Here is a 13,186-nt window from a genome sequence, read left to right as displayed (position 1 = left end):
TCTATAAAATTATAAGCATAATCTCATATTAACACCCATTATACAAGCCCTAGGTGATAACAAATTAATGCATTATTTCATATAATCCATTCCAAATGATTGTTTCAAGTATTTATTGCTTGTTTCAAATATCATTATTAAGCATGTCTTAAGTGGTTGCCATGTTGTATGAGGGAAGTCTTGGCTAACATTTGAATTACTTAAAGCTAGTATTTGGTTTCACCTCAAATCTATGTATTATTTGTTATTCATGTTCATTTATGGTAATTTTCATGGGTATCTTCTTTTAATCGGTTTTATTCAATGATGTCACACACGACCATCATAGTTGTAAACAAAACTTTGCATAGATGTGTGCTCACCATCACCTTATCATATGCAGTGATTGCTAGCTCATCAATTATTACAACAATCATCATCTCATTTATTTGGCAATCACAAAGCTTACAAAGCTCATAGGTCAATTCCATATGTAATATTAATTGTTATACATGTGATCATACAAATAATATTACTTAACAAAAAGGAATGGGTTCAATGATGACAATTTGTCTAATTAATTTAGTGACAACTATTATTCAACCAACTTGTAGAGCATTTAAAGAATAAGATAATTTTCAACAACATTTGAGTAAAACAAGATTTCTCATTACTTTTTTTAGCAACTATCTTGACTAAGGGATTCTTTCTATTTCATAAAAGATTCAATGTCAATAAGTTCAACATGATTGCCAAGCTTACAACTCTCACAAATAAGACTTGCACCAATGTTTGGTAAATAACTTGTGCATATAAGAATAAAGATCTACCCAAACAAGGTTAAACAAAGGTAGCAATCCATATAACTATGATCTTGTCAAACATGGTTGACTTCTTGTCAGACATGGTTGATTTAAAATCCAACCTCTTAATGAATATGGAGGTATTAAAACACTATGGAAGTTTCCTTACTTCACAAGTGAGATAATCCTATTACACATTGCAAGAACAATTTGGAATCTTTAATCTGATACTTATCATTAATGTCAACAAGATTTTGAACAACAATGCACATGTGAACAAAATATTGAAGTTATTGAGTTAAAATTTTACTCTCAATACCATCACTACATATCACAACCATCCATTATGTAGGTACAAAGTCTGACCACAAGTTCACAACCATGACTTAAAAGATAATCTCACTTCTTTACCTTGTTGATAGTTCTTTACCATCCTTTTTTTTCAATATCATTTTATTTTGTATGAGGAATACACATGTTTTGGTCCTTAAGATGCTACTCACACAAGGCTCAGAGCCCTTATAAGAAATACTCTTTATGAGCTCAACAAGTTGCATGCAAAATTTGAACTCAAGTAGGGAGAATAACACATTTCTCCTAACTACCCAAGCTAAACCCAATTGACCACATGTAACCATCATTACATAAAGGAGAAAGCACTGATTCAACCATAACTACATTCAACAATGTGCAAAAGAATGCAACAGTTGTGATCTTCAGACTAATTATTGACTCATTAGTCTCAAGAGTTTACACTCTTCCCATTTGATTCATGAATCTGCATTACTACACCTATCCTTTAAGCTTAATGCAAGGAGCAGTAAACCCCATAAATCTAAAATTTTAAAAGTATCGTTACAAAATATGGGCATTCAATATCGAGATCCTTTCATGAGACGAAAGTTTTTCTTAAATATTTGTACTGCATAAACCATCAATATAAGTGGAAGGAATGGAGGAAGGTTCTAGTCACTCCCATAAAGTCGACCATTGGTAAGAAGAGGGGGAGTCACTAACAAACTCCTTGTGGAGTCTTCTTTGCTTTTCATTTCATTTCATTTGATATTAAATCCATGGAATTCCATGTAATTTCATTTCATGAGTTGTGATTGGAGATAGAAAATCTCTATATAACATCACAACAGTGCAAACAAATCTATAAGCAAAGCTCACTCACTATGCTACACTTGCTTCATAATTGTGAGTGAGAATTCCTTTGTTTGTCTTGTTGATTACATAGAGTTGTGACTCTAGAAATATAAATGGCTCTAAAGTTAACTGCAAAAGTGTTGGTCAATGTCATTGAGGGTAAGGCAGTGGCGGCGAGTGGTGTGTTTGATAATTGATTAGTGGTATGATGGAATATAAATTGGAGGAATGCAAATGTTGATTCTCCATAAAATTTATCTCATCTGTCCTCCACATAAGCAACTATCATTCTCCATGGCTTATTATATTATCAATTATTCCAAGCTCCACATATGGGAGGTATAATTATAACTAACATCCATTCTCGTTCCCTTTTCTTGTACATTTTAAAGTATTACTACTTGTGTTTCCTTTACATAAATGAAAATGATTATTACATTTATCTAACTAATTGAATAAATGAAATCTCTACCTTATGGGGTTTGTGCTAGTCTAGTTTGAAGAATACAACAAGCTCATATACCCAGATGTTGGCATCCAAGTGTATGACATCATCAATCACCTCTTTGATCTACTAGATAACCATTTTTATGTTGTGGTGGACTACTTATGTGAGAAGACATGGGCCCACACTCCACAATACAAGATTGGTTACTACCAACAATGCACAAAGAAGGTGCAATACCTTCTATGTCATAGTTAAGAAGGACTCACTTCCAAGTGAAATAGGGCTTGAGCTAGAGGTGTATATAGTCTATACAATGTTCCCTCACGAACCCCAATCATCCTTTCTTCATTGATACTAGAGCCCTTATCCCAAACCAAAACCTTGCCATTAACAAAAGCAACTTTATTACCCTTATCCTCTAGACAAGAAATAGAAAGTATTTTTCTTCAAACCTAGAACATATAAGATGTTGTTGAGGTGAATGTTTCCACCTGGTTCAAGCTCCAATGATATATACCAATGCCTTTCACTGGATAGCATTTTTTGTCTCCAAGTTCGATAGAGTGAGATGAATTTCCTTTTGACAAGGTTTGAATTTGATTGTATCCTCCTGTCATGTGCCTGGAGGCACCACTATCGATAACCCATACATTTTCATCTTTGAAGGCGTCAAATAGAGCAAAGAACATGTTTCCTTCTACTTCTTTCTTTACTAGCTTGGGGATGATCTTCAATATGTAGTTCTTGATGGAGATAACAAGATTTCCAAGAAAACTGAAAGCCTTCTTCATGATTCTTGACATTGTGCCAGCTAACTTGTGATCTTTAGTCTCCTTGTTGCACCTTAGCTCTGATACCATGTTGGAAAATATGGAGACTTAGTAATTATAACTTATTTTTCTTCACTTGATAATTACTTGTGATGTTAGATGTTCTTCTATTACTTCTTTGATTATGTTCATCAAGCAATCATAAAAAACAAGAAGATCACAAAGAGACATAGTACACCAGAAATAGGCTCCAAGATAGGGCAAGACCCCTCTAAGGGGAAAACTTGGAAAATACTTCTCTTCTTCTTTATAATATGCTTACAAAAGAGACTTCAAAGATCCAAAGACCCAAGCCAACAAACCCTGCAAGATCCAAGTCATCCTCCAACAAGATTTGCTTCAAAACAACTTCCAGAACTTCGATACATCAACCCAACCACTGAAACTTCGGCCCTGCAATTTCAACCTCCAGCAACTGGCCCAGAATTTCATCCTCTTGAAGTTGGCAGCTTCACAAACCCTAGCGAGACAAAGAGAAATATAACCCTTGACAAACTTCAATTTTTGTTCTTCATCCTCCAGCGACTCTTCACTATTGCAAATCAAACTTGTGTGAGATGTGTGTCCAAATGAGGTCGAGCTCCCCTCTATTTATAGCCTTTCTTCCCTCCCTTAGGGCGACTTGTCTTTACTCTTAGGCCTACTTGATATTGGGTTTATCCATGGATTTTACATGATAAAATAAATATTTTTCTTCATTACAATGAGTCCAAATGGGACTATGACACATGAACAATATTATTCTTTATCATAGAAATACCTAGAAGACTTAAAAAGCATGAAGAACATGCTTTTGACTCAAACTAGAGTATGAAATCCATAATCCAAAATAAAATATAATCTCTTTCTTTTATTTTTCTTTCTTTATAAAGAATATACAATGTCATGATTACAATTACATCATAATGAAGACCAACCCTAGTTACAATTTTCAACACTCCCTCTTAATTAGGGAGGTATTCATGGTACAAGGAATCTCAATATTGAAGCATTCCCATAAGAAGAGTCAGATTGATAAGCCATCTTTTGTCAAGCATCTTTTATATCATAACCAACATTGTCACTAAAGGTATTTACTGGCCAAGCTCATCTTTAACTATGAGCATTATGATGGGAGGCTTTACGTGAGCTGCCACACTACCTCTCAAGGTACACACCCCATCCAGATGTCTACAAGGTATGTTCTTTTAGGACTATTCTTATCTTGGACTCCCAAACCTGGATCCTCAAATAGTATCGGTCCTCTTCGAATACTCTTATCTTGGATTCCCTACCTCATCCTTAAAGAGCATAGGTCACCAACTTCTTTCTATGGATTTTTTAATCCATAAGTTTCAATCTAGATGTTTATTCAATCCTCCAGACTCCATTTTTTCTTTATGGCCTTCACTAAGACTTATGGTTGTTATTCCTAGTCTAGTGCCTGACCCATAAAGACAAGAACTATCTGATATCACTCCCTCTCAACCACGAAAGAGATATCCACCAAACCAAGCTTACCTCTCAGGTACTCAAGCTTCTTGTTTGGTAATGCTTTAGTCAATATGTCAACTACCTGCTCATTTGTAGGTAGATAGTGCAGCTCCATGACCCTATCTCATACCAATCCTCTGATGTAGTGGTACTTGTTATTTATATCCTTTGTCTTAGCATGAAATACCCCATCTTCTTTCAACTTTATGCAACTTTGATTATCACAATGTATCCATGTAGGGATGAGCAATCCTTCAAACAACTCTGATAACAACTTCCTGAGCCAAACTGATTCACTGTAGACTTCACTTGTAGCAACATATTCAGCTTCAGCACTGCTCAAAGCAACTGTATCCCACTTTCTGCTCATCCATGAAACCATGGAAGGTCCAAGGCTGAAGCATCCTCCTGTTGTGCTCCTTCCATCTGTCTCACTGCCACACCAATTTGAATTTGTATATCCCATGAGTTGGATTTCATTCCCAGTATACTTGAGGTAGTGATGGATGGTTCCACACAAGTATCTTAAGGTATGCTTAGTTGCAATCCAATGATCATGCTTTGGCTCCATCTGAAACTGACTGAGGACATTTACTGCAAAACAAATGTATGGCCTGGTATTCACCAGATACATGAAGGACCCAACCAATTTCTTGTAGCAAGTAGGATCTACTGGACTAGACTCTAAATGCTTCAACCTTTTGCAATTTGTAACCATAGGAGCCATCATAAGTTCACAATCCATCATGTCGACCCTCTGAAGCCTCTTGATCACATATTTATGTTGACCCAGGACATATCTCTCTCGGTTTTTGCCATACTTCTATTCCCAAGTAATAATGCATAATTCCAAGATCCTTCATATCAAATTCAACTCCTAACTACCTCTTGCATTCTTGAATTAGTCGATCTACACCTGTAACTAGTAGATCATCCACATATCAGAGTATAATAATTGGTTCTTTCCGGACCACCTTGGTTTATAGATTTTGATCTGCATAACTCTTGGTAAAAACAAGTCTCAAGAGGTATGCATCCATTCTTGCATACCATGCTCTCGGTGCTTGCTTCAAGATATATAGAGCCTTCTTCAACCTGCAGACATGAGTTTCCCTCTGATTTATTTCAAATCTTTGAGGCCGCTCAATATAGACTTCTTCATCAATGGTCCCATTCAGGAAATTTTGTCTTGACATCCATTTGGAATGATCCATCCCATAGAAGCAACCAACGAAAAAAGTGATCTTATTGTCGTATACCTAGTTGTGGGAGCAAATGTTTCTTCATAATTAATCCCTTCTTTCTGTGAGAAACTCCTTTCTACAAACCTTGCTTTATATTTCTCGATGCTCCCATCTGCAACATGCTTTATTTTATAAATAAATTTTGAAGTGACTATCGATTTGTCACTCGGCCTAGGGACAATCTCCCATACATCGTCCTTCATTATTGGCTGGTATTCTTCCTCCATTGCATTCTTCCATTCTTGATGCTTAGCAGCATCCTCATAGGAGGAAGGTTTTGCCTCAAATAGCTTTGTCATGTATGCGACATATCCAGAATACCTCTTTGTTCTCTTACTTTCCCTGGATGTCCCTGATGTTGTATGTACTTCTGCCTCTTGAGTAGTAGTTTTCAACCAAATATGTTGTTTCCGATTTTCTGGAACAATTGTTGTATAGGCTCACAAGGGCCTTCAACATTTTCTTGAGTTGGTCCTGGTTCTTGACCATCATTGTCCCTAGAGATATCTTCAAAGATAGGAACTTCTTCATTAGAGTCAACTGGTACATCCTTCAATTTCTTGTAAGTTATGTTTTCATCTAAGATGACATCTCTACTTGCCACGATTCTATAGGTTTTAGATGAAGCACTATACCCCATAAAGATGCCCCTTAAATTGGTAGGATCTAGCTTCTTTCTTTTATCCATGGGTACATGAATGTACACATGACACCCAAAATATACGAAGATGATCCACACGTGGCTTCTTTCTTGTAAATGCTTCTTCTAGTGTCATGTTATTGAGCACCCTGTGAGGACTTCGATTTTGCAAGTAAACAACCGTCATACATTCCTCTCCCCATAGGAACTGGGGGATATCTTGAGCATGTAGCATAGCTCAGACACATTATTCAATAGTACGATTCTTCCTTTTTGCCACTCCATTCTATTTAGGATTATAGGGAATAATGAGCTGCCTCGTGATTCCTACCTCCTTGTAGAAAACTATTAATTCTTTGGAGGTGTATTGTCCACCATTATCTAACCTTAGAATTTTGATCTTCTCCTACGTTAGGTTTTCCACTTCATTCTTGAAATTCGGAAACTTTTCGAATACCTCGTCCTTGTTCTAATTGAGAAGGTATAACCAAGTCTTCCTTGAATAATCATCAATGAAGGTTACATATTATTGATGCCCACCAAGAGACTTAACTGCCATAGGTCCACATACATCTGAGTGTATGAGATCCAAAATTTTAGTAGATCTAGTTTCACTATTTGCAAATGATTTCTTTACATTCTTGCATAGAGAACATCCCTTACAGGTTCCTTCATGGTCTTCCTTTATTTTGGGGATGTCATTGACCATTTGACTCATAGATGGAAAAATATTATAATGAAGGTGTCCATACCTTCTATGCCATAGTTTGGAAGGACTCACTTCCAAGTGAACTAGGGCTTTAGCTAGAGGTGTATATAGTCTATACAATGTTCCCTCACAAACCCAAATCATCCTTGCTTCATTGATACTAGAGCCCTTATCCCAAACCAAAACCTTTCTATCAACAAAAGAAACTCTATTACCCTTTCCTCTAGATAAGAAATAGAAAGTATATTTTTCTTCAAACCTGGAACATATAAGATGTTGAGGTGAATGTTTCCACCTGATTCGAGCTCCAATGATGTATACCCAATGCCTTATTGGATAGAATTTATTGTGTCCAAGTTCGATAGAGTGATATGAGTTTCCTTTTGACAAGGTCTGAAGTTGATTTTATTCTCCTGTCATGTGTCTGGAGGCACCACTATTGATAACCCATACATTTTCATCTTTGAAGGCACCCGATAAAGTGACGAACATATTTCCTTCTACTTCTTACTTTATTAGCTTGGGGATGATCTTCAATATGTAGTTCTTGATGGAGATAGAAAGTTTTCCAAGAAACTTGAAACCATTCTTCATGATTCTTGACATTGTGCCAACTAACTTGTGATCTTGAGTCTCCTTCTTGCACATTAGCTCTAATACCATGTTCGAAAATATGGAGACTTGATAATTCTAACTTATTTTCCTTAACTTGATAATTACTTGTGATGTTAGATGTTCTTCTATTACTTCTTTGATTATGTTCATCAAACAATCATCAAAAATAAGAAGATCACAAAGAGACAAAGTACACCATAAATAGGCTCCTAGTCAGGGAAAAACCCCTCCAAGGGGAAAACCTGGAAAATTCTTCTCTTCTTCTTTAGAAATTCTTACAAACGAGACTTCCAAGATCCAAAGACCCAAGTCAGCCCCTAGAAATAATTGCTTCAGAACAACTTCCAGAACTTCGATACTACAACTTTGGCCCCAACAACAGAATTTTGGCCTCCAGCAACTGCCGTAGAATTTCATCTTCTTGAAGTTGACAACTTCACAAACCCTAGCGAGGTAAAGAGAAAGATAACCCTTGACAAACTTCGATTTCTTCTCCTCTTCTTAATCCTCCAGCTACTCTTTTTACCTTCTCTATTGCAGATATAACTTATGTGAGTTGTGTGTCCAAATGAGGTCGAGCTCCCCTTTATTTATAGCCTTTCTTGAGGGTCGATTTGCCATCCCTTAGGCTGACTTGTCATTGCTCTTTGACCGACTTGGTAGTAGGTTTATCCATGGATTTTACATGATAAAATAAATATTTTTCTTCACTACAATGAGTCCAAATGGGACTATGGCACATGACCAATATTATTCTTTATCCTAGAAAAACCTAGAAAGTCCTAGAAGACCTAAAAAGCATGAAGAACATGCTTTTGACTCAAACTAGAGTATGAAACCCATACTCCAAAATAAAATATAATTTCTCTTTCTTTCATTTTTCTTTCTTTATAAATAATATACAATGTCATGATTACAATTACATCATAATGAAGATCAACCCTAGTTACAATTTTCAACAACCCCTCCCATGTCATTTTCAGAGTTGGACTAACTAAGCATATTCTTCATCAAGGTGTATAATCACATTCGCTTGGCCTATAATCTTAGATTGGCCATGCTCTGGTGCCACATGAAGAAAGTGGATTTTGACAAATTGAAAGTCGTCCATACTACACTGTTGTAAGTATTTTCATCTTGCCCCAAATCAGATTAAATATGTCTTATATCTTTTGAAAAGAATAACCCATATGTCAAATGTAATGGTGGTTGTGGAGGGATCAAAGCCATGGAGGTACATAAGAAAGGAGTAGAATATGGATAGGGGTGATACAAAGATGTTGGTAAAGAAGTGGTGGGATATCTATAACAATATATCCTTAGGCTTAAAATCATCTAATTTAATACTTGATTTGGAGACCCACTATTGGTTGTGTTGAAAAATGCAACAAGAAAATCCTAATTTAATTTTGTCCTTGAATTAAATTCTAATTCTAATTCTCATTGCAACTTGTAATAGTTAACTAAGTTAATTTGACTTAGTGTCTTGGGAGTCTATCTAGAGTCATGTAGATTGGTTCCTAAATTTTAGGGGCCCAGGTTGAGTTCTTTTGAGTTGTAATTATTTAATTCAGTTTAATTGAGTTAAATTCAATTAAACTAGTTCCAACTAATGGAGGAATTAGCAAAAGATCCAGTAGTGGAGTGTAACCTGTAGTAGTGGGGTGTAACTTGTAGTAGTGGGGTGTAACCAACACTGCTCAACCAGTAAACTGAAGATTCAATCATAATTAACTCATCCATGTCAGATAAGAGAAAAACCCAGTTGAGATTAGAATTCAGGGTCAATGTAATATCAATTGTAAAATCATTTAAATTAAACTGATGGTGCATGCAATCAGAGGAAGGCCTATTGATGGATTGCACAGTTATGGATGAGGAATTTCCCAATTAAATATGGGCTAATTCCCTAGGAAACTGCACAAGAAAATAGGAGCTTGGAAGGCAACATATTTGGCTAAGTATTGGTTGGAGCTTGTTTGTGAAGCAGTGAGACAGATTGAGATTGTGCAGAGGTTGCTCGGGCTTGAGAAAAGAATTGGAATCTTCTCATATTTTCTTATTAATGCAATATACAGATAGCATGGGTTTTAAGCTGTGGCTTTCCCCATAAATTTATTGTGTTATGTGTGATTGAATTCTTTCTCATTTATGCATTGTGATTTCATCGATTGTTTATTGTTTCCACTCACGAGTAGAGTAGATTCAAGTTAGTTGTTTTAGCATATTACAATCTGAAATTTGAATATACAAGGAATTTCTACATGGTATAAGAGCTGAAATCACTATAGAAGAGAAGAATACGAGTTTGTCTTTTACAGGAGAAATCGAATTTGCAGTATCATACTTCAGAGCCAACAAGATGTTGTTCTACAGATTGAGACTTGAATATGCCCTTGAGGGTAGTTCGAACTATATTGCTTGGAAGGATATGATGGAGGCAGTGTTGGAAGTAAACAGTCTTAAGGAATTCATAGACAATGATATTCCTAAGCCAGCCGATGCTCAGGATCTGGAAGAGTGGAGAAAGTGTGTGGCATAGGCGAGAAGGATTATCCTAGAAGGAGTTCGATATCATATTGTCTTGAACCTCCATGGTAAGGAAACTTCATTTTCAATGTGGAAGGCCTTGACGGACCTATTTCAAAACAAAAATGACCACATGAAGCTGGCACTGAAGGACAAGCTCAGAAAGATCAAGATGGAGAAGGGCGACACAATACCGAAGTACTTGATCAAGTTCACCCAATGTTGGGATGAGCTTGGAAGTGTCGGTGTTACAGTTGCTGAGGACGATGTGGTGAGCCTAGCACTTCTAGGGCTTCCCAAGAGCTGGCACAACTACCAGGACTCAGTTAATGGGAGGGAGAAGCTACCAGAGTGGGAGTGATTATGGTCCGACTTGGTACAAGAAGATATTCGACGGAACACTAGGGATGGATCCTCATCCAAGAATGATGATGAGGAGAACTATGCCTTAGTTGGGAAGGTGAAGAAGGGGAAGGGGAATTCATCTCATTCCAAATCAAATTCCAGTCAGGGCGACAAGAAGAAGGACATGTCGAAGATTAAATGTTTTCACTGTCACGAGCTAGAACACTATGCTACAAAGTTTCCACACAAGAAGGCCAGTAAGAAGCCCTCAGGAGGAGTGACAAATGAACCACTTGCTTCACAATTTGAACTGGATTTCACCCTCATCGCTTGCGTGGTGATATCAGTGATGGGTAGTGTGTGGTACCTAGATAGTGGAGCCTCATTCCATATAACCGAAAACAAAGAGTTATTCAGTGACTTGGAGGAGAAGGACCTCCAGATGCACATCAAGATGGGAGATGATGGGAGGTATAGCGTGAATGACATCAATAATGTTACCTTTCAGAGGGAGTTTGGTTATCCCCTCACATTAAAAGATGTCATGTATGTTCCGGGTTTGAAGAAGAACTTGGTTTCAGTTGCCATGTTTGAGAACCGTGGCTATGATGTGATATTTAGCAAGGGAAATTCTTTCCTTCATCACATAGCCTCATGAAAGGTGAAGTGGATCGGGGTTCAGGTGAAGAACCTCTAAAAATTGGATGTAGAAGATTGCGTTGCTTTGAGCACTAAAGCAGAGAAGGTGCAGAGCTGAGACATCAGTGAGTTGTGGCATATAAGATTGGGTCACTTGCATTACAAATATTTGAAGATCATGCAACAAATTTCTACAAGACTTCCCAAGGGTACACTAGAGCAGAGAGACACATGCAAAGGGTGTACATTGGGGAAGTACACCAAAGCTTCCTTTCATGATAAAGATAGTCGAGCACAAGAGATCCTTGATCGAGTTCACTCAGATGTGTGTGGACTGTTCTCGACAACATCAATGACCAACCACAGGTATACTTAGCTATGCCACATCTTTCTGGCAGCAATTCCTTCTTCTTCGATACCTTGGATTGTGATGATGTTTTCTCCTTTTGGTATGGTGGTCGAAATTCGTTCCTACATTCTTTTGTTATATGCCCAAACTTGTTACAAGCATAAAATCTTATATGTTTCAGATTCCTTCTATCACAATCAATAGCTTTGTGACCATACATATTGCAAGAAAAACAATATCCCTTAAAGTACCTGGAAACTAATGATCTTTCTATGTGACGATTATTAGCTTGAACCATTCTACTTCTACATCTGGCTGCAACATGTCAAAATTATAACATATAAAACATTCAACATCATTCATCAGAGGAAAGAACCGATTATCACTCTCATAGTTGGGAGTAAATGATTTTCTTTGAAGTCTTTCTTTCATTGGTTGTTGATGGGGTTGACCTCTTATCTCCATGTTGAGAATTTCAGATTTTTCATTAGAGTTCCTTGCCTCATCTTGTGAGCTAGATTCACCTTCAATAGTTTCATGAAAACCAAGGCCAATCTTTATAAGAGGAGAACACTAAAATTTGATAATTTCATCTAACGTTTTCGATCCTTTAGCAAATCTAATATTCAAAGTTTTTGTCTTCTCAAGTTATTTTCTTAGACTAACTACTTCACACTCTATTTTTCATTATGATTGTCCTTTTTAGTGAGTTGACATGTCACTGTGTCTATGATTGTATCCTCTTTTGCCAAACAAATTTTCAGTTGAGTGATTTCTTTAAGGATATCTTCATTTTTAAGGTATCATTTTCATATGCCATGAGTAGTTTAACATCTTGATCATCTTCATCACTATTAGACAATGCATCACTATCTTCATGAGCATAATAACTTCTTCTATTACCTTCTGCAAAAATATTTCCTTTGTCATGAGGGAATTTAGCAACATAATGACCAACTCTTCCACAAGAAAAACATTTGAATGAAAGCTTACCTCTGAATCTTCCAGAACCCCGCTGAAGTTTCTTCACAAAGTTTACCTCTTCTTCTTCTGAAATATATCCTGATTCTTTGAGATCTTCCTTTTCTTTTCCTTTTGCAAAAGCTTTGAAAGTGGCTTCTCTGGTTTCTGATGAACCTCCTTTTCTCATTTCAAAGGCAGTTAAAATTCCATGAAGTTGAACAATAGTAATAGATTCTAGATCTTGCTTTTCTTTAATAGCATATACTTTTGACCCAAATTTAGAAGATAGATATCTCAAAATTTTCTCAACTATAGTAGCCTCCTTTATTTCTTCACCCAGATTTCTCATATGATTTACAATCCCATCTACTCATAAGCAATATTTAGCAATACTTTCATCACTATGCATCTTGAGAGTTTCATACTGGATTCTGAGAGTTCGGAGTTTAGCACATTTTACCTATGAATCTG

General features: G+C 36.6%; 1 pseudogene; it reads right to left on the bottom strand.

The window, feature by feature from the left end:
- Nucleotides 1-4,806: 4,806 nt before the first annotated feature.
- On the bottom strand, nucleotides 4,807-5,430 carry LOC149236074 (secreted RxLR effector protein 161 pseudogene; annotated as a pseudogene).
- Between the last annotated feature and the right edge of the window lie 7,756 nt (nucleotides 5,431-13,186).

The sequence above is a fragment of the Pinus tabuliformis genome, chromosome 8, assembly GCF_031772625.1.
Source record: "Pinus tabuliformis cultivar Carrire ecotype Pingquan chromosome 8, CPIR1, whole genome shotgun sequence".
Taxonomy (NCBI): domain Eukaryota; kingdom Viridiplantae; phylum Streptophyta; class Pinopsida; order Pinales; family Pinaceae; genus Pinus; species Pinus tabuliformis.
This window is presented reverse-complemented; position numbering and strand designations above follow the sequence as displayed.